A 21405-nucleotide genomic window follows, 5' to 3' on the forward strand; every position below is an offset into this window, starting at 1 on the left:
TTCCAAGTCCACTCACTACTCTAAGAACGTGTAATGACTCCCATTTCCCCTCTTCTCGTCTCCTCTTTCGGGTATCAAAGTCCTTGAAACACCATTTCAGATGGTCAAAGATTGCATATTGCTAAATAAAACCTACTACAAAAGAAAGCACAGTGGCACTGATGTTCTTCGTCTTCCATTGCTGCAGTCCTGACTATTGGGTATAGTCCGCGTCCCAGTCGGCCCGAATACCAGAGTATAAGGCTGACGTCGGTCAGGGCGCATTAGACTGACGTCAGTACGTCAGGGTACTAATGCGCATGACCGACGTCATATCCTCAGTCTTTTTTGCCGCATGGTCCGATGCAGAAGCAGTTTTGCGAGTGCAGGTTGGCGTTCTGAAAGTTTCTGAAGTCAGAGTTTCAGACCGAATCAAAGTTGGCTAAGTACCCCGTTGGGGAATATTTTGGTTTTTTCTTGCCTCAGTATTTAACCGGATGTCAGAAAAAGTGAATAACTGTATTTCTTGTGGGAAACAGATACCTCATAGGGATTACCATACTTTGTGTATACCTTGTTTAGGGCCTGAGCACGACGTTGTTGGATGCCGCTCTTGTGCTAGATTTAACAAACGCACTATTAAGAGGAGGTTAGACTGTGCCAGGTTAGTGTTTGGGAAGCGTTGCAATTATAAAATGCCGTCGGATGCTCCGACGCCCGCTTCCTCCAAGAAGCGCAAGGATAAAACAGTGAAGCCTAGGGTTGAGGAACCGGCAGTCCCGGCCGTCGGTTCTTTGGAAGGCTCAGTGGAGCCGGAGGTTTTGCCAGGAGTTTCCATGGAGTCCCAGGCAGAAACTATACTCTTACAGGATGTGCCTTCTCAGGAGGTAGGCCAGGCTGAGGGGGCTTCTCAGGTGACTGTTCTTCCCTCTCTTCCCAAGGTAGTTAGGGCCTCTCCTTCTGTTGCCAAAACTTCTATCAGAGGTAGGCCTACTTCAGTTTCAGTGGGGGCTTCTCCTACCATTTCAGGTTCTGTACCTAAGAAACATATGCTTAAGATGGCAGAAGATTTGATTACTATGATTAGGGGTTCTATGCCCCCGCCTGATAAGAGGCCTAGGGTGGAATCTGAGTTTGAGAGTTTTGAACAGTGTTCTGAGGCTTCAGAATCTTCTGTGGAAGATTTGCAGGAGTATCCTACCTATTCTGATTCTGATGTGGATGATTCCACTCCTACAGCGTCTCCACCTGAGGATTTCTCATTTTCAGAGACTTTGCATTCCATGAGGGAGCATTTTAAATGGGAAGGCCAGGATTACTCTGACTCCAGGAAAAGGCTTAGGGAGTTCTTGTTTTTACCCCAGCATAGGCCTTTAGCTATTCCTCCTGTGTTGAATGTGGTGGAAGATGTTTTTGCAGAGGCTTCCCTGAACCCTGACTCTTTGCCTCCTGCTCCTGTTAAGCCTGATAGGTATTATAGGGTGGCCGAAGCTCATAAATATTTGTTTGAGTCCTAGGGCGGACCCAGAAACTATTTCCCAGGGGCCTAAGGGTGTAAAAGCTTCTGTGGTTAAAAATCCTGTCCCCACTGATAAAGAGGCGAGGGCTTTGGATAGGTGGGGAAAGAAAGTGTATACTTCTTCCACTCTAGCCATGAGAGCTTTGAATTGTCAGTTTCACATGTTAAAATATCAGAATTACCTTCTTTCACAATTGAAATCTAAGGTGGATGCTTTGGCGGAAGGTATTGAGTGTAAAGAGTTGCTGGATTTGGTTCATGTGTCCGAACAAGTGGGTAAGCATTCTTTGCAATGTGGTTTTGATGCTGTACAGGCCTCCTCGAGGGTGGCTGCTACCAGCTCTGTTCTTCGCAGGCATGCCTGGTTGAAGGATCAGAATTTAGCTGAGCATGTTAAGACAAGGATTTTGGATGCTCCTTTACAGTCTGATGTGTTGTTTGGTTCGCCTGTGGAAGCTGTTTTAAAGAAAATGGAGGACAAAGCTAAGTCTATGCAAACTGTTAAAGATTTTTGCAGGTGCAGCCACCAAGTTTAGTAGAAATTGGCCTGCTAAGGGGTGGACATATCCTGCTTATGATTCTCAGTCTAGGGGTAGGTCTAGACGTGGTAGGGGCAGGGCTCAAAGTTCTTTTAGGCCTAGAACAGGGAGTTCACCTGCTCAGACTTCTGGTGAGGGCAGGAGTCAGTCCTTTCGTAAACAGACCCAATGACCTGTTTCTTCAGCTGCCAGCAGATTCACGTCTGGCAGCTCCTTTGGGGGGAAGGCTGTCTCTTTTCAAAGAAAATTGGGATTTAATTACTCAAGACAAATGGGTGTTGGATATCATTCACCACGGTTACAGATTTTATTTCCATACAATGCCCCCTTTCAAAGGCATGCCAGACGTTCCTCCTCCACAAAGAAAAGAGGCTCACAAGCAAGTTTTGCAGTTACTTCACATAGGGGCCATTCAGCCAGTCCCTGTGTCAGAGAGGGGCCTAGGATTTTATTCTCGCCTGTTCCTTGTACCAAAGAAGGGGAACACGTGGAGACCAATTTTGGATTTATCTCTCCTCAACACGTTTTTGGACATTCCCAAGTTCAAGATGTTGACGTTACAACAGCTTTTACCTCTGCTGGGCAAAGATCACTGGATGGTAACTTTAGATCTCAAGGAAGCTTACCTTCATGTGCCTATAAGGCTAAGTTGCAGAAAGTATCTGCGGTTTCGAGCTGGAAATTCTCATTATCAGTTCTCTGCATTGCCCTTTGGCTTATCTACTGCCCAGAGTATTCACAAAGGTTCTGGCTCCAGTGATAGCTTACTTCAGGCTTCAAGGAATTCAAATCTATCCTTACTTGGACGACTGCCTGATTCTGGCTCAAGAAAAGGAAGACCTTCTACAGCATCTGGAATATGTTGTAGCAGTGCTAAGATGCCTAGGGTATTCTGTGAACGAAATAAAGTCCAGTCTAGTACCCTCTCAAGACATGTGCTTTCTGGGTGTAAGACTGAATACAGCAGCCCAGATGGCCTTTTAACCCCGGACAAACAAAACAGTCTGTCACTTTACTTCCATCAACTATCTCATCAGTCCGTGCTGACTGCAAGGACAGTCCTTCAAGCATTAGGGTTCATGGCATCTTGTATTCTGGTGCTTCCCAATGCCAAACTGCATATGAGGAAGCTACAATGGTATCTCAAAATGTATGGACACAGCACTGCCAGGATTTGGACACTGTCATTCAAATAATACCTTGCATTCAAAAGGAATTTTTGTGGTGGGCTCAGGAATGTCACCTAAACAAGGGACTCTCTGTGACCCGCCAGAGGCAAGTCAGATTCTAACGACAGATGCCTCGGACATTGCTTGGGGAGCTCATCTAAATGGAAAGTGGATACAAGACAAGTGGCCTGCCAGACTACAGCATCTACATATCAACATGAAGGAGATGTTAGCAGTCCAGTTTGCATTAATGGCTTTCAAGGAGTTACTTCTTCCAGGGCAGGTGTTGATTCTAACAGACAACACAACTGTCATGTGGTACATCAACAAGCAAGGGGAACACATTCTTATCCTCTATGCAGGCAAGCAATGATTTTATGGGAGACTGCGCTAAGCTTGCAACTAACTCTTCAGGCAAGGTTTCTGCCAGGAGCACAGAACTCCTTAGCAGATGTGTTAAGCAGACAAATCATGGATCCCCACGAGTGGAAACTGGATCTTCATGTATTTCAGAAACTGACAGTGTCATGGGGAACTCCAGACATAGATCTGTTCGCTTCTCCACTAAACCACCAGCTGCCAAAGTATTGCACAAAGGGGTTTCATCACACAGCTTGGAAAGTGGATGCTCTGTCTTTCAGTTGGAAAAACCTTCATGTGTATGCCTTTCCACCTCTACCGCTTCTTCCAAAGGTACTATTAAAGGTCAGACAAGACAGGCCAAGGATGATTTTGATAGCTCCAGATTGGCCTCGCAACACTGGTACCCACTTCTACGGAGTCTGGTAAAGAAGCCTCCATGGCCTTTACCTCTGATTCCTCATCTGTTATCTCAGAAGGACGGTCATCTGCTCAATGTCAAGCTTCAATCTCTTCATCTCACAGCCTGGCATATTCTGTGTTGAAACACAGCAGGTCTCAACTTCCTCAACAAGTTTTAAATGTGATTATGGAAGCTAGAAGGCCTAGTACTAGGAGAGTGTACGCAGAAAAATGGAAGAGATTTTTATTTTGGAGTACAGCAAAGAATTTGGAGATTTCAGAGCCTAATTTGAGTGTGGCTCTTCAATATCTTACTGAATTATTGGACAAAGGTTTGTCCTTCTCTTCCATAAAGATTCATGCTGCAGCAATTTCAGCTCACTATGATTGTGACCCACCTTTGTTTTCGCATCCTTTGTTCAAGCAGTTTCTTAGAGGGGCAAAGAATATAAGACCCCACGTAGAGCTCCTACTCCTGCTTGGGATCTCAATTTTGTGTTGGAAAAACTTACTCTACAACCTTTTGAGCCTGCAGCTACTGCTGAATTGAAATATTTGTCATGGAAGACTGCTTTTCTGTTGGCTATTACTTCTGCAAGAAGGGTGTCTGAGTTGCAGGCCCTTATGGCAGTAGAGCCTCTTTTGATTTTCCATAAGGACAGGGTATCATTACGCACTAATCCTTCCTTTATGCCTAAGGTGGTTTCTAGTGTGGCTTTAAACCAAACTATTCATTTGCCTACGTTTTTGCAGATCCTCAAAATAAAGGGGAAAAGATTTTGCACACTTTAGATGTACACAGGCAATTGCGTTATTATTTGAGCAGGACTAAGAATTTTAGGCAGTCTCAGCAGTTACTTGTTTCTTTTGCTTTGAGTTCACAGGGCAAGCCTGTGTCAAAACAAACTATTTCTAGGTGGATTGGCTTTTGCATTGCATTTTGTTATTCCCATCATGGCAAGGAGATTCCAGCTGGGATTAGGCCTCATTCCACTAGGGCTACTGCCACTTCAACAGCATTTCTAAGGGGTGGCAACTAAGGATATTCTGGAAGCAGCTACTTGGAGTTCAGTGCATACTTTCTCTAGGCATTATCACCTTCCTATATACTCTAAGACTAGGGCTGGTTTTGCCACAGCTGTTTTACAAGGCATGTTGTCAGCTCCTGCTACTTTATAATTTGCCAGCCTCCCTTACCTCTGCTTTGGGATTCTACCCAATAGTCAGGACTGCAGCAATGGAAGACGAAGAACATAGTACAGTTTTGTACCTACCATAAATGTAGATGTTCGAGGATTCCATTGCTGCAGTCCAATTTACCCTCCCTCCTTCCCCTCTGTGTTTAGGGGTGGTTGTGTAGGTGAGTTTACATGCTTATATGTTATATATATATATATTTTGTTGTATATATTATACATGTTTTTGGTGCAGGTTGTTTTGGGACTTGTCTTTTTGGGTCTTCTGACATCTGGGGCAAGAAAAGACTGAGGATATGACGTCGGTCATGCGCATTAGTACCCTGACGTACTGACGTCAGTCTAATGCGCCCTGACCGACGTCAGCCTTATACTCTGGTATTCGGGCCGACTGGGACGCGGACTATACCCAATAGTCAGGACTGCAGCAATGGAATCCTCGAACATCTACATTTATGGTAGGTACAAAACTGTACTTTTCTTTAGTGTGGCTTTCTAGCTAGGAAATTAATGCTGGATAAGCTAGAGTCTTATCTCAATCCAAATTTTAAGTCTAGAAGAACTCTCTCTTCAGGAGTCGAGGCCACTCCCAAGGTTCAAGTGTGGAATTTCTGAGTCTCTACTGTGCCACTGACCATGGATTCCTTAGTAAATATCCTGTAATTGCATTGCATAGTGTTGAGATATATGCTTGAGGGACAGGTATCCAGACTCTCTCCATTTGGCAAAGCAAGAGGCCCCCTGTTTTGTGCTGCTGTTCTGTGAAATTTAAATGTAAAATATTAGGGCCTTGGACTGTCAGTATAGCCTGTTGTGAAAACCATGACTTTGTACAGAAAATACAGCCTACAAAGGACCAGTCCCATAAATTGTGCTTGGGAACTGAGCATGGAAGCAGGCCTGTCTTAGGGAAAAGAGTATGAAGTGTTCTGCTTAGTGGGCTACATTTGAGACCATCCATTCTCAACAGGTTCCCCTCAAACATGCTCTTAAATGTTTGCAAGATCTTTTCGAACTGTTACTTCTATAAAATATCATAGTTGCAGTCTCAAACTGTTAAGGCAGCACTTTCATTTCTGCATCTACCACTTTTGAATTTTTATTGTAAGCACTGACCAAAGCCAGTTTGAGCCAGCATTTTCACAAGGTGATTATTTTCATGGACTGTTAATTTTAGCAGCTGTAGCATCGAGTATAGTTTTGATTCTGGCCCCATTTCTTAACCCTCACACTTAACCATCCATAATGACTGTGATACACACAAACCTACCTTTATGCTGACAGAGAACATAAATTGTAACCTGAACAAAGCTTAATTCATCCTTGCTCTTTTCCCCACCATCAAAAAAGTCATCATGAACTGATGTACCCAAGGATATTGAGCGTCCACATCACAAGACAAGAGAATTCAGGAAAAAAGGACAGGCTTGCTCTGTGTTCATCTCCCAAACAGTATCCTGCTGATCCAAAATTGCTTTGTGTAAGGGAAGTGATAAGAGAACTTGGGACCCAGCTGGGCAGTAGTTTCTCCTTTGATAGTCACATCGCCACAGTAGTCAGGAAGTCCTTCTACGTGGCACACCTAATCATAAAAGGGTTCTCATCCAGGAAAAGAGGTCATCGTTCCTCTCTACTCGACACTCATTAAACCCATTATAGAATACAATGCCCCTTTTGGAATGTACATCACAAGACATCTGCAGCAGCTGGAAAGGCCACAGAAGTACTTCACAAAGAGGATTACTGGACTCAAACAAATGCCCTATACTGACAGTCTCAAAAAAACTCCAGCTTTACTCCATAGCATATCGCCTACTCTGAGATGATCTCTGCCTAACGTATAAAGCTGTGTCAAACCCTGAGCTGTTGGACATGCTACACCTAAAGAAATCCCAATCCCTCCGAGCTACACGCTTTAGGGACCTAAACCTTGTCACCACAATAAACAGGACATGCTGGAGGGATAGTTTCCTATCCCAGTGACTTCCCATACTCTGGAACAGGCTACCCATCTATGTCAGGCAAAGTTCTTCATTAGTACTCTTCAAGAAAAATCTTGATGAGTGGATGGGAAATGGGAAATACACCCCAGGGATCACTTTTGTGTCTCTGCTCGACAGTGGCACAGGAAAATAACTTTCTTGGGTGTGGCGTAAGCCAGGGAACCTTGTTGGCTAGGCTTACCTAGGCCCTTGGGCCGATAGCCTAGTACCTACCTATGAACTGGAGACTCGTCAAAGGTCTGCAAACTGATGCCATTGCCCAAGGTTAACTTAGTGGTATATTTGGTACATTCCTCATAAATGAATCGGTAGACATCTAAACAGCAACAATGTGGGCAGCTTCAATTCCTTTGCCAAGCATAATGAGCCAGACATTGCATCCAGAGTCCATTCTTTTGGGACTGCTGTGGTTAAGATTTTTACTTAGCAGCAGCTGTACAGGTATTCATTTGTGGCATTTATCATGTCAGAATTTAGCAAAGATGGATAACTTCACAGCTGCAAGTCTTCTGGTGATTATACTGCTGTATTTGTAAGACGTGAAACAATTTTTTTAACATTCCTTTGTCCTCCTTCCACAGGACATAAAGTATCCATCCACTTTTTGGTATCCATCCCCCCCACCCACAACAGATTCTGAATAGCAGCATTCCTGCTTTATTGTTGCTTAATTGCAGCACGTATCCTTATACCAAGCAGACAAACCACAAAGAACTGGAGGGTTGGGAGTTGAGCCACATCATAAAAGCAAGGGGACAGAGAAGCTGTCTGGTGAAACTTCTTTGCCAGCAGTGGTAATGCCAATGATGTTGCCACAGAGTGCTGATGATCTTACCGACTTGTATGTCCATTATGGTAAGTGAGTAGATTTCATATGTTCTATTAGAGAGATTGCATCTAAAGTACATGCTTCGTCCCACTTGTCCTTGTTTGGTGGTGCAGTGCTTGACAGAGGGGGACTTTTAGGCCATTTCTTGCTTTTTAATGCTTTATCATCCTTGGGAGTTGTGGGGAGTCCTGTGCACAGCACCGAAGGATACCTAATCGTGTTACCAAAGACACAATCTGCACAGTCCAGGACACCACTGTTGCAATCGTTTGCCAAAAAGGAAATGACTGTTGTCTTGACTGCTCTTATAGCTTAACTTGCCATTTCCCTGGGGATCTAAGGGCAGTTTGTGCTAACTTCGTGAAAGGTTTGAAGTTGAGATGCAAGGGTGGATGTCTTCCTGCAGCTAATTTAATTGTTAAAGAATTGGTAGTATACTGATTATTCTTTTTTGAACATTTACTGTTCAGCATAGGGATCACTGATGCCTGTAGTAATCACGATGCATGGTGATAAAGGGCAGGTAATCAGCCTGACTGGCTAATCTTCCATACTTTTGGACCCCCGCCTTCCTCAGTAATCCAGTCTTGCTATATTTGAAACACTAAACTGACATTGGGTAAAGAGAGGAGAGTAGCCTGTTCTGTCACTTTATTCTTATCTAGGCATTCTGTCAGTTTGACATCTCGCATTCCTGAAGTAATGCATACCTTGATGGGAATTTTACTTTATTACTAATGTTTATCTGTGTGGTAGTCTGCTTGAATACCTTTGAACTTGAACATTTGCTGTAGTTTTCTTGGACTTGTGATATGCTGGAATATTTTACCCGCAGGTTTATGCATATGGGAGACATCCTGCTGATGGACTTGTACATTTAGTGCACTTTGAGTCAAGTGCATCAGGTGGACAGGTGTTTTGCTTCAGGAAAAAGACATCTTTCCTGGAGCACCAAAAATGGTCTTTAACAAAGGAGTGCATGTCCCTGTAGAATTGGCAGGGCTTTCTTCTGTAGTATTCATTAAGTAATGAATCATGGGCACTTGTGTGAGGTAGATGAGAAGTTGGCAAGATGTGCAGTGTCTTGGCGACCTAGTTACCCATGCCTAGGAATGAGGAGTTTGATTCTGTGCAGTACGTGTATATATAGTGTGTATATATCTATATATATAGTGTGTATATATCTATATGTATATACATATATATATATATATATATATATATATCTATATAAAATTTTGCTACTTTTTGGGGGAAAGAAAAATTAAAGAAAATGACGTTGGCTGCATGTTTTATACACCTGACTACCTGATGTCATGGAAGAGAAGACAGCAACGAACGCAGGACCCAAGACTTTGGAATTCAGGCCGACTGAGGGCAACCTGCCAGCTGATTACCCAAATGTAATGACTGCAACAGTGAATACACTCTAACATCTACATTTATGGTAAGTGTACACAACTGTACTTTACCTGCTTTTCAGGATGCCTTCTTAGCTGCTTCTCAGTCCCCGGGCTCTCAACTACCAGCCTCAAAATGTCCAGACCGTTTCTGTAAGGTCCCCAGGACACCCAATTCCTTTTTAAAAGCCGTCCAGCAGTTATTGCAGTCTCTGCTGACAAAAACATTCAGACAGTTGCCTTCTGCTGCTCTCTACCCGATAGATAAAGAAAGCAAATTCATGGACAGACTAGAGAAGAAAGTGTATATCTCCTTTACCCTGGCTATAAGAGTTCTCAACTACCAAACACATATGGATAGTTATGTCTTGGACACCATCACCAAAGCTTCTCTCTCCTCACTGAAGCTCCTGACTGTCCCATTAATGCCCAAATTAACACCTTGCTTTCCACAGCATCCCAAGTTACTAGGCACTCCAAGTGCAGTTATGATGCTGTGAAAGCCTATTCAAAATCTGCTGCATCAGGCTCTGTTTTGAGACAATATTCCTGGGTGAGTCTACAACCACCCCCTATGGATGTTCAAACAAAATTGCATGACGCACCACATCAGCAGAGCTTCTGACATCCGTTTAAGAAAAGGGAAAAGAACTTCAAAACCTAAAACATTTACTGGTGCCCCTATACCCAGATACCACAGGAACTACCCCCAAAAAAACTTCCTTTATTAGAAGATAGTCCTCACAGCCAGCTCTTCAGTTGAAGGGACGTAGACAAGCAAGGAAAAGCTCTACTCCCAGCTTTCCTACCAACACTTCCACCACCCACTTTCGGAGTCGGTCTTACCACACCAGACCACTTCCACTCTAACATACCACCCTTAGACCAAAACACACACCCTATCCCTTCGTCTCACCCTCTCCCTACCCTCCTGGTGAATTACATCAGAACAATATGCCCTCTCCATCATTCAGAGGGAATATTTCATGACTTGGTGGATGTTACCCCCCTTCCAGGGTATTCCTCAACCACCTGCAAACCAAGCTCACCTCTTCCCACCCATCATTCATCAACTACTAGCTCAGGGCACCATAAAACAGATAACCTACCCACAAAGAATTATAGGCTTCTACTACAGAATGTTTCTGGTACCAAGGAAAGACAGCCCATGAAGGCCAATTCTAGACTTAACTTTCCTAAACCTCTTTCTCAAGGTACCCAGCTTCAAAATGATTACCTTACCCTTATTCTTACCACTCATACTTGCACAGGCTTTCATGGTTGCCCTGGATTTTAAGGATGCCTATCGTGCACATTCCTATCCATCCAAGGTACAAGACATTCCTCCGCTTTGCAATAGGTTCTTGACATTTTCAATTCTCTGCCTTGTTTTTTGGACTGTCCGCTGGTCCTTGAGTGTTCACAAAATGTGTAGCGCCCTTCATTGCTCACTGCAGAGCACAGGGTATACAAATATACCCATAGCTAGACAACCTGCTTTCTCTTCAAGACCACCAAATCCTTTTACTCCACCTACATCAGGTGATTTCCACCCTAACACAATTAGGGTTTACCATAAACAACGAAAAGTCTCACCTGAACCCCACTCGAGACCTGGTTTTCTTGGGATGCAGGATCAGAACAGACAAGAATGAAAGCCTTCATTCTAGGCCAAAGAATCCTAGACCTCTGTCTATACTTAAGCAATCTCCTCACCCACTCCTCCTTGCCAGCTTGGGGATTCTTAAGAATGTTAGGCCACATGACATCCCTTATACGCATGTTACCTTTGGCAAGACTCCACTTGCGGAAAATTAAGGGGATTCTAACGAACCTATGGAGTCAACACACCCAGCTCCTGGACTCCTCCCCTTCCCCTTCTTCAGTGTCTGAAGAAGGAACGCCAGTGGAGGTTATCAGCACTTCACCTCAACCAAGGAAACTGCCTACAGATTCCACCCTCCACCCACAACAAGTCTCCACAAGCGCATCAGATTTGGGGTGGGGTGCAGTGCTACTAATAAACCAGAAACAACTCACTGTACAAGAAAAATGGTTCATCCTAAAAACTCACTGTACAAGAAACATGGTTCATCCTAAGACAAAAGGACCATATCAGCATCAAGGAAATGAGGGCTGTACTGCTAGCCTTCATTCAGATCAGCTCTTCAGCCAGGAACCTTGAAAGTGATCATTGACAAGTATGACTGTCCTGTGGTACATAAACAAAAAGGGGGCACAAAGTCCTACTCCCTGTGCAGCCTGGCCACCCAGATTTGGAACCTAGCATCTTCAATCAAGATTCAGTTGGTAGCAGTGTATATTCCCTCAACAGAGAATGTTATGGCAGACACTCCGTAGAACTTCAGCTCCCTCTCACGATTGGATGCTTTACAGAGAGGTATTCCTGGACCTTATCTACAGGTGGGTTATTCCACAAGCAGATCTCTTTGCCTTCTTCCCAGACCAGACAGATGCCCAGATTCTACACAAGGGACCCACATCCACAAGCTTGGAAATTGGATGCCATCTACTTTCCTTGGGAGGGAATTTACATCTATGCCTTCCCTCCCTTCATACTGATTCAGAAAGTCCTCCTGAAAATACATAGGGGCAAACAATCTGAAATTGAACTTATGGATGATAGGTTTCTAATCTCCTACAGACACCTATACTCAGAGAACATACTCTATGTTCTGCAGGAGGCCAGAAAAGCTAGTACCAGGAGAAATTATGTATCTAAATGGAACTGATTCTTCAAGTGGTGTCAACGGAAAAACCAGGACCCTATGACTACTTCTATACCTGTGGTCTTTTCCTGTTTGAGCCGCTTCTCTCAGGGCTAACTTACTCTTCAAAGTCCATTTATCTGCCATCTCTGCTTATCTGCCCATATCACCTCCTCTGGCTTCGAGATTGGAAGTCGAGCTTTTTCTGGAAGGGGTACTTCATATCAGACCCCCTAGAAAGCCTATACTCCCCCCTTGGGACCTGAATTTTGTACTAGAAAAACTTGTCACCATTTGATCCAGCACATTCAGTATCCCTATAACTATGCACCCTGAAGACTGTTCTAGTGGCCCTCACCTCCGCCAGGAGGGTGTGAGAGATACAAGCCCTTATGGCTACCTCTCCTTCTGTTTTTCACAAGGACAGAGTTGCCTTCAGGATTAATCCCTCCTTCCTGTTCAAAGTGGTTAATGAACTTTCATTAAACCAGACCATTAACCTGCCAGTTTTCTGCGTTTCATCCACAAAATTCCTCTGAGAGGACCCGCCATTCTGTAGATGTCCACAGGCAACTGAGGTACTACTTGAACAAAACCAGACCTATCAGACAGTCTGACCAACGTTTCATCTCCTTCCATCCGAGAGCTCTAGGGAAGGCAGTCTCCAAACAGACCATTTCTTCATGGATCTCTAAATCCATTGGCATATGTTATGGCTAGGATGGAGAATCCCTACACTGTCATGTCAAACCTCACTCTACGAGGGCAGCTGCCTCCTCAGCGGCCTTTTTCAAAGGGATTGACTAAGCTTCCATTTTAGAAGCTGCCACTTGGACTTCATACACACCTTTACCAAACATTGCGAACTGGACCTAGCCTCCAGAGCGGGGTTTGCCAGGTCAATTCTTCAAGGCCTCATCGACCAGGGACCCCAGTCCTCCACCCAAGTTCATACCTCAAGCTGTGGTACTCTCCCTTCTGTAATGAATACTGCAACATGAGAATAGAAGGACATAGAATAGTTGTGTAAGAACTTACCATAACCTTAGATGGTCTACTTTTCCATGTTGTAGTATTCAGTCCCCCCCACCTGCCCCTTTACTTTACCTAATTAACATACCCTGGCTTACCTGTGGGGACATGGTCATTTCCTCTCGTCTTCCAACTAAACGCATCCTGCCAATTACCCTAGGGTTTAGTCTACAAGCAAGTCTAAAGGGTCCCCCTATTATGACCCTCTCTTAACCTACAGTAGTACTACTGTATGTGGCAGTTCATTCTGAAGAGAGTACATGCAGGTGTCACTTTTATACCCTACGTCTGTTTATGGCCCTGACAAGACTTTGGTATACTGGCCGGTTGGCGGTGCTGCAGGCAGCAACTTCCCTACTGTAATGAATACTACAACATGGAAGAGAAGGACATCTAAGGTTATGGTAAATTCTTACACAACTATTCTTTTTTGGTTTTCTTGCAACTGACCATCAGCTGCTCTGTGTGTCCTTTGTCCAGCAGGTGTGCTAAATATGACAAGTTGCCCCTAGTCTCTCTAACCTAGTTTTGGGCCAGTGAGATCAAGGCACCCTGGGTGGCTTCATTCTCCTGCAGTAGAGGATATTGTAATGTGTATTTTTCACTTTTTAGCTTGGGTAGCTGTTTTACTATTCATTTTATTGCAATGGAATTGCATAGCTTAGCTAACAAAGGTTTTCTGTAGATGTGCAGTTTTTTATAAACTGGGGGCGAGGGGGGAATCTCATGGCTAACTTAGTACAGTTCTTGAAAAGAGTCATGCCATGATGTTTGTATATTGGAGTTTTTCTTTCCGCGCACTCTCTGAAAAGTACCACTTCTCAGCCAGACTGTCAGTAAACAAATGCCAATAAACTGAAATAAGGTTTGTTTTGAGTAGTTCTGTTAAGTGTTTTACTTGTATGATTTAGCTGAAATACACTCCTTGCAGTTTGTTTCAAGATTAGTTTGCTTCAAATGCTGTCGGACTAGCCGCAGGTTGTATTTTCCCTTTTTTCTAATTTAAATGCATTTCTAGGGGGTTGATTTTTTTTTTAAAGGTAGGTACTTTTTAGAGGCTTTAAGATCAACTTGGGCAGAGTGGTGGTAACTAATTGCAGGTAGAATGGTGGTTGCAGTAGAATGGTGGTAAATAGCAATGTTGCAGCTTAAATGCACACTTTGAGATCTTTATTTTTTGTCTCTTGGGTTAAGTTACTGCTTGAGTGGGTAATGTGCTTGTACATACATCTGTGCCCACGTATAGGGAGAATTTCCGGTATAAGAATATGGTAGTCTGCCTTTTTGTGCAGTTAAAGGACTTCTAGGGAATTTGTAGTGCTTCAGGGGATGCAGAGATGCTGTTAAATGATGCAGGGAAGAATGGGTTTAACCTGAGAAGTAAAAGTATGCTGTCTCTAAGAGAGGCAAGACTAAGGATGTGTTGATGAAAATGTGAAGTGAGGTTAGGTTGGAAACAAAGTACAGTGAGGATACTCACTGCAACACAGCTTTACCTTATTATGGGAAGTTAAGAAAGTGCCACCACTTGTCAGAAAGGTTGAAGCTGTTCATCTGAAACTTATGAAATCATATCTGGAGAATTAGGAAAGAGGGGAGGGCAAGTTGCTTTGGCTGTGGCTATTTGGTAGGTAGGATTATTTTTTTTTATTTTTTAAGGAAGAATAAAAATTGTAATCAGGTTTTAATGCAACTGATGTGATTCTTAACCACACTTCCATTCTTAACTGGTGATGTTATGTGATCCTATCTCGAATACATTCTGAACTGATGGGCTCGGAGCCGATCCCTCGGCTCCGACTCTGCACGCTATGCTATAGAGCGAGGCCTCTTATTGGCTGCGCTATTTCTTATCCCAGGATGCACCACCACTAATCCTCCAGATCTCATTTGCCGCTTACAAGCCTAGACGTGGTCTCAACTTGGCTGGGCTAAGTACTAATTTATTTAGGCTTTTCCTGTCAGGAATTTGCTTGCTTTGAACCCAAAAGCTGTTTTAACAGCTATTGTGATACGAGTGTGTATTGAACAGTTCTATTGAGGAATTTGTGTTTTTCGTCAAGGGAAGGTTTCCCGTTTTAGTTAGAGGGGCCTTCCCCTGTTGCTACTTGCTATTCTAGCGTTTTATTTGTGGGTCAAGTACCCGTTTAAGTTAGAGGGTCTTGACTCTCTCTTTCTCTGTGGCTTTTTTTGTACAACTGTATTGTGGTAAAAAAAAAAAAAAAAAAAAAAAAAAACTTTATATTTTTTGTTCTTAAACTGTTAAGTTTTGGTGTGTTTCTCTTTAGACAGGTGTGTTATCTAAATTAGTCATGTCCAAAGAGCATAGACCCTCCGGGTTTAAAAAGTGCGCGAGGTGTGGTTATAAGATGTCCATAACGGACGACCACTCCTCGTGCGTCTATTGTTTAGGCGCCAAGCACCTACAAGAATCATGTAGCGTGTGTCACGCCTTCTCATCAAGGGTCCTCCAGGAGAGGAAAAACAAATTAATCCTTAAGGGGTTAATTAAGCCATCCTTCGAGGAGGCTTTATCTTCCTCTCCCTCTCCTTCAAAAAAGAAGAAAGTGTCGGCTCCGACCAGTCAGTCAGAACAGACTGCCAAAAAACCTAGGCAGACTTCTCCATCGGCTCCACTGACTTCGGAGCCGAGGGCGGAACGGTCTGCCTCGATGCCTCCAGTCTCGACCCCTCTGGTTTCGGAGCCGAGGACTGGGGCATCGAGAGGCGGGTCACCTTCATCGGCTCCACTGATATTGGAGCCGATGAGGGTTGCCGGCTCAGACTCTTCCCCTTCGGAGCCGAAGTCCTCGTCGGCACCGAGGGAAATTACCTTGAGATCTGCCTCGGAGCCGATAATTATAGAATCCATTCGGAGTCTGTCCCCTAGTCCTTTGGAGCCGATGGAGAAATCGGTTCGGACCCGATTGGTATCGTCCAGATCATCCAAGATGTCTGATTCGGACACCGACAGGGTGCTCCTAAGACTCTTCCAGTCTCCGGTGTTCCAAAAGATGGTTTCGGCTCCAGCCCATTCGGCTTCGGAGCCGATGGTCCACCTCCCTACTATGGTTCCTCCTCCAACAGCCTCGGCACCGTTGGAGCCTGTGCTGGTGGAACCGGTGGAGGTTTTAGGGTCGGGCCCGACCCTTACTCCAACTCCGGCTCTTGGGTCGGAGTTCGGTACGCGGACTTCTTCCGTCGGCCCCGGGGGGGATGCTTCGGGATTGATGTTTTCGGTCCCAAGTCTCCCTCTCGGTGCGTCGGCTGCGGGAGTGCCATCTACTGTCGTGGCCACGGAGGTGGGACCCTCCCAGGATTCTGGTGGTCCCGCCTTCAGGGCTATGAGGAGTGCGTTAGCCAAATCATCTTTGGCTACCTCCACGGTCTCCCCAGCTCCTTCCCTGCATACCGAGACTGGGTCTTTGGCAGTCCCCCTGTCCTTAGACAGTGGAGCCCCGGGGCCTGAGGTTACCCCCACTGGGCTTTCCCCCCCTCCTGGAGGTCCTTCTGAAGCTTCTTCGGAAGAACCCCCCAGGAAAAGATCATGCAAGAGGAAGCACGTTGACTTCACTGATGAGTCTCTTACATCAGACACTGATCTCGATGATGCAGAGGGGTCCCCTAAGTCGTCCTCGGATGATGTCTCCTTCGCAGACATCCTGGAAGCCCTTAAACAACGAGGCGGCTGGCAGTCCAAACCCCCTTCTGCTGATGAGTCTGTGTTCCTTAAGGCCTTCGGGGCTCAGCCCTCCGCCTCCTGGGTGTCTCCGCCCTTAGAGCTCTTGGATTTGATCTGTCGAAGGGCGTGGGAACACCCAGACTCTGTGGAACCGGTGCCTGCTCGTCCGAATAAGTTCCTCTCAGCACCCCCTGAAAAAGAGTTTCTAACTAAAGGTGTGGCTGTAGATGCTTTGGTGGTGGCATCTGCTACCCAGCAAAATGTAGCAGAGGCTTCGACGTCCGTCCATCCTCCTAATAAGGAGTCTAGGAGTATGGATCGGTATGGAAAGCGCACCCTAAGTTCAGCGGCCTTTACATTAAGGTCCTTGAACTACCTTACGCACTTTACTAGATTTCAGAGGGATCTGATTAAAGAACTTTCCGATACCCTCTTGAGTAACCTGCCTGAGGAGCTGGCCCAGACGGTTGGCTCTCAGCTGGCTACATTGTCGTCCATTTCAAACTCGTCCATGAGGCTCATTTCTTATGCGTCCGAAGGGCGAGTAGAGGGCGGTACAGGCATTGCTCTACGGAGACAAGCCTGGCTCCGCCTGTGTCATTCTCGGAGGCCTTTAAGTCTTCCTTTGCCGACGCCTTTGATGGGTCCTCCCTGTTTGGACCCAAGGTAAAGGACACACTGACCCACTGTGAACAGGAGGGTAAGACTCTGACTGCCGTAGGGGCACGATTTTCCACTCCCTTTCGGCCTTATCCCAAGGCTAAAAGAGGAGGGAAAATGTGGTTCCGTAGATCTCAGAAGCCTTACCCCTCTCAGCTGGAGGATTCCCCTTCCAGAGGCAGAGGAGGGGGAAATTCTTCCGGAAGACGCCGTCCCAGAGGCGGCAGAGGCCCTCGCAACACTGGAGACCGTGAGTCCTTTCGTGGCTCTTCAGCCTTTCACAGTCCCTGAGGGATTGCCCGACTGTGCAGCTCCGGAGCCAGTCGGGGGTCGTTTTTCGAAGCACCTAAAAGCCTGGGAAGATATCACTCAGGACCGATGGGTGCTTCGAATTATCGCCGGAGGTTACACCATCCCTTTCTCTCACTCCCCACCTCAGTCCAAAAAAATCCCGGACCTGCCACCCAGTCAACGGGATACTGCAGCCTCAGAAGTTTCAAAGCTGCTGCAAAAAGGAGTCATCCAACCGGTCCCCGCAGACCAGATCGGATTAGGGACTTACTCAAGATTCTTTTTGTTCCAAAAAAGACCGGGGACTTGAGGCCCATTTTGGACCTCAGCATTCTAAACCGTTCAGTCAGAAAGTCCAAGTTCCGAATGGTCACCCTACAAACCATTCTCCCATTGCTGGAGAAAGGTGTTTGGATGTGCTCCATAGATCTCAAGGACGCTTATTACCATATCATGGTACATCAAGCGTCCAGGAGACATCTGCGCTTCAGCCTAGGAGGCAGTCATTTTCAGTTCCGCGCGCTGCCCTTTGGTCTCACCACAGCCCCCAGGGTGTTCACCAAGTGTTTGGCAGTCGTGACTGCTCACCTGAGAAGTCTAGGATTCCAGGTGTTTCCGTATCTAGACGACTGGCTTCTAACTGCCACCTCCAAGCATCTACTACTGCGGAGCCTACAAGCCACTACATCACTGGGCAATTCCCTTGGAATCACCTTAAATTGGCCAAAGTCTGTGTTGCTGCCATCTCAACGTATAAGATTCATAGGGGTAGAGATAGACTCAAACCAAATGCGGGTCTATCTACCTACAGACAGAATACAAATCATACAGACTCAAGTTCGAGCCTAACTTCCCAGGTCCAAAGCCCCAGCCAGAATGGTCCTGCAGCTATTGGGATCCATGTCCGCCACGGTTCTTCTAGTCCCCTTGGCAAGGTTGCACATGAGAATTCTCCAGTGGCTTCTTTCAGCTCAGTGGTCCTTTCAGGAACTCCCTCTCAGTCACCTCATATGGATCACGGAAACATGCAAACGGGACCTTCGCTGGTGGCTAGTGCCCTTCAATTTGGATCAGGGACGACCCTTTGTTCCACCTCCTCCTGCGGCCACTTTGACCACAGACGCCTCCCAGATGGGGTGGGGGGGGGGCATTCCCTGGGCAGGTCAGTCCAAGGCAAATGGCACCCAGAAGAGACCCTACTTCATATCAACATCCTAGAAATGAGGGCGGTGTTTCTGTCCCTTCAAGCCCTTCACGATTACCTCCCTCAGGGCGTAATTGCCGTTCACTCAGACAACATATCAGTTGTCTGGTACCTTAACAAACAGGGAGGGACCAGATCCTATCCTCTTTGCAGAGAGGCCATGAGAGTCTGGAAATGGGCAGTCTCGACCAAACGCTTTCTAGTGGCTACTCATATCCCGGGCAAGTCCAATGTGATAGCCGACAGACTGAGCAGAACCATCCTCTCTCCTCACGAATGGTCTCTGAACATGACAGTTGCAAGTCAGATTTTCAGCAGATGGGGAGTTTCGTGTTGCGACCTCTTCGCGACTCCACTAAACGCGAAGTGCAAAAAATTCTTCTCCCTAACCCCGGCTCCGGGGAAGAGCCCCATGGACGCACTAGCCCGTCCTTGGCCCACCGGCTTGCTTTATGCCTTCCCCCCAGTTCCTCTCCTTCCCATGGTGATCCAAAAGGCATCTCTCTTGGGGAGCAAAATGATCTTAGTTGCTCCTTACTGGCCTCGTCAAGTATGGTTTCCCTATCTTCGGAAATATACTCTGGAAGGTCCATGGTTCCTGGATCAGATCCCAGACCTTTTAGTTCATCAGTCGGGACTATTCCTCCAGTCCCTGCACACCTTAAAATTGACGGCTTGGCTCCTCCTCTTCCGACTATAGTCAGAAGTCATACATTGGATCCAGAGGTTGTACACATATTATCTTCGGCCCGTAAGTCTGCTACAAAGAAACTGTATTCTAGCAAATGGAAAAGATTTGCTATTTGGGCTCAACTCCGGGGCCTGGATCCCATAACTATTCCCGTGGCAGAAGTACTAAAATTTTTAACTTCTCTTTTCAATCAAGGCTCTTCAGTCTCTACCATCAAGGTTCAATTGGCAGCGATTTCCAATTTTCACGAATCTATAAACCCACCTTTAATGAGCAACAGAATTGTGTAAGACCTTCTTGAAAGGTGCTGCGCTTTTAAGACCTCCGATTTCTCATCCTGCTCCTCCATGGGATCTCGATGTGGTGCTACGCGCCTTAACTTCCTCCCCCTTCAAACCGGCAGCTACATGTGATCTAAAATTTCTATCGTGGAAGACTGCTTTTCTGGTGGCGATTACTTCTGCCAGAAGAGTTTCAGAGCTTCAAGCTTTGTCCGTAAAACCCCCGTACTTGGTTTTTCACAAAGACAGAGTATCTCTCAGGCCAAATCCTTCCTTTGTCCCTAAAGTTTGTTCTAGTTTCTGCCTACAACAATCATTAGAACTTCCAGTCTTTTTTCCAAAATATTCTAACAAAGCGGAATTCATATTCCACACATTAGATGTCCACAGGCAGTTGCGTTTTTTAGACAGGACCAAAACAAACAAGGAAAACAGATCAGTTGTTTGTATCCTTTGCAGACAATAAATTGGGCAAAGCTGTCACAAAGGTCACTATTGCCAAATGGATCAGGGACTGTATTACTCAAGCTTATTCTTATTCTAACAAAGAGCTTACCAACTCTGTCAAAGCTCATTCTACAAGGGCTATGGCTACTTCGATAGCATTTCATTCTAAGCTTGCCATTAGTGACATTTGTGCTGCGGCTACATGGTCTTCCCCGCACACTTTCATTTCCCACTACAAATTGGATGTGGCATCTAGAGGACGAGCTTCATTTGGTTCCACAGTGCTCAGGAGTGTTTTCCAATGAGCCACCCAGGATTTAGGTGCTAGGGATGCTGTCCCATCAGTTCAGAATGTAGGTGAGATAGGATCACATAACATCTTTTAGTTATGTACTTACCATAACTTTAGATGTTTGGGATCCATCTCTACATTCTAATAACCCACCCTCCTTCCCCCTTCCTTGGAGATCAGAGGATATCAGAAGGTCCGAATCCTGTTGTTTCATCTTGAAACATCTAACAATGTTATATAAACAAGTTGTGCATGTGTGCATGAATGCGGACAAACAAGATCTGGGGGATTAGTGGTGGTGCATCCTGGGATAAGAAATAGCTCAGCCAATAAGAGGCCTCGCTCTATAGCATAGCGTGCCGAGTTGGAGCCGAGGGATCGGCTCCGAGCCCATCAGTTCAGAATGTAGGCGAGATGGATCCCAAACATCTAAAGTTATGGTAAGTACATAACTAAAATTTTGCATGCCTGTCAACCTCTTAGAGCAAGAAATCTGGACAAAGCCGTAAATAATTGGGTGATAAAGGCCTAAAAATAGGGACAATTTTTTAAATATTGCTCTTACAAACTTAGAAAGTTGATAAAGTAACATGTTTTGCATTAGCATAAATTTTCCGAAGGGTATGCAGTCTGAAACTGAAATGCCTGTCATTATTTTCTAACTTCATCTTTAATGAATTGCCAGAAAACCATAATTTTA

The 21405-nt window shown here is 45.4% G+C and overlaps 1 protein-coding gene across 1 annotated transcript in view; it reads left to right on the forward strand.

The window, feature by feature from the left end:
* Window positions 1-21405, forward strand: part of CNOT1 (CCR4-NOT transcription complex subunit 1) — a 4219019-nt gene that overhangs the window by 1404895 nt on the left and 2792719 nt on the right. The window lies entirely within an intron of this gene.

This window comes from Protopterus annectens, chromosome 8.part0, assembly GCF_019279795.1.
Source record: "Protopterus annectens isolate FY-2018-M chromosome 8.part0, PAN1.0, whole genome shotgun sequence".
NCBI classification, from domain to species: Eukaryota; Metazoa; Chordata; order Ceratodontiformes; family Protopteridae; genus Protopterus; species Protopterus annectens.